This window comes from Tupaia chinensis, unplaced genomic scaffold, assembly GCF_000334495.1.
Source record: "Tupaia chinensis unplaced genomic scaffold, TupChi_1.0 Scaffold138830_1, whole genome shotgun sequence".
NCBI classification, from domain to species: domain Eukaryota; kingdom Metazoa; phylum Chordata; class Mammalia; order Scandentia; family Tupaiidae; genus Tupaia; species Tupaia belangeri.
The window spans coordinates 964-2665 of NW_006198723.1; positions in this window are offsets into that span (position 1 = coordinate 964).

The following is a 1702-nucleotide window of genomic DNA, read 5'->3' on the forward strand; positions in this document are numbered from 1 at the left end:
ATAATGCAAAGTCAGAGGATACCACAGGAACCCAGGCTGCAAAACACAATGTTGGATGGATCTGGCATGGACATCCCTCCATGGGGAGGTAGGAGCATGCTGAGGAGGAGGCAGCTCAGATCCTCGTGCAAAATGTGTATTGTTCCTGGCGTGGTTGTGATACTGTTGACCTCAGGTTCCCCAGCCTGATGGTTCTTTGGACCAGTCCTCTGTGAATGGTGGCACTCAGGTTCATCTACTGACTGTGGACAGCCGAGCCCTCACGTCTCAGTTACTTTCCACTGAAATATGTGCCTGGAAAGAAAATGGGTGAACTCTTCTCTCCTACTGTGAGTCAGGGGTCAAGGCTTCCTATTATCTTATTTTTAACTTGAGGAAAATGATTTGATCATTGGGAAAGTTGGAAGATATTTTTCCATGTTTTTTTACACAAAAATGTGTCATGTCTTTTCCAATGATCCAATACACCATTTAAATTTTTCCATAACTTCATTCAGCTACATAATATGTTTAACCCTATTATGTACAAAGCACTATGTTTTTGTTTTGTTTTGTTTTTGTTTTTTCTTTTTTATTTCTTGGAGAGGTTTTTGCTATAGAGCATGTACGCTCGCCAGGCAGACAGACAGAGACAGAGAGACAGCAGACAGAGAGAGACAGAGACAGAAAGCCAGAAATCACTCCCCAGGGAGGATGGCCACGCCGCAATCCCTTCTCCTCCATTCTCCTCTTGGGATCTTGTGCACGCACGCACATGCACCTGGCGTGAGTTTTAAGCCACCGTACACGAACCGCAGTCAACTACATGGGAATCCAGTGACATAGCCATTATGCTAACTGCTGGTCCCACACTGTGTATTTTTTATTACTCTCATTATTAGTCTCTTTAAGTCCATTTCTGCTCATATATTTTTATATAATCCCTGGTCAGGTATGGAAGGGAGATTATATATAGACCAATTTTGAAAGAAGTCATTCAGGATCAAAGAAAATCTCTGGTGCTATTCATGTCATTGGTTTATTAACTTTCTTTCTAGCCAACCGGTTTTCATTTTACATTTTTTCCTTTGCTAAAATTGTAATTTCTCGTATCTTCTTTGGGAAAGTCCATTTTTATTTGTGAGTATTAACTAGTTTGAGCCCTGATGTATCTACTGTTGATTGACTTTTTATGAAAACCCCTGCACTCTGTTCTATGGTGTCTCTTTGAAAGTCAGGGTATGAATTTCCCATTGTCTCAGGGGTCATTTGAGGGCTCTGATAAACCCTCTGCCTCTGATAGGAGACTTGAATTTCAGAAGAATTAGATAGAAAAAATAAAATGTTTATAATCCGTGTGCCCAAAACATGCAAGTCAGACTAAACCCCTGTCCTTCTCTGGCGTTAGCAGACATGGGAGCCTGTGCAGTGTGCATGAAGAACAGCAGCTCGATGGCTCCTGAGGACCAGGACAAAGCAAAGGTCAAGGCTGTCTTCATATTCCTTGTAAGGATTTCTGGAAAATTTGTCTTTTTCTGTGACCTCAGCCTACCCTCATTCGTGGTGTGTCCTCTGATATTTTAGCATGTCTTTATTTATCAAAGTGCAAAATAATCTTTTATGCAAGTCTTTAGACTTCAAATAATTCGAAGCTGTTAATTTTGGAGCCTGAAGAAGCTTGTTTACAAGCTCAGGACTGCAGATTAACCTCTACACTCCCAGC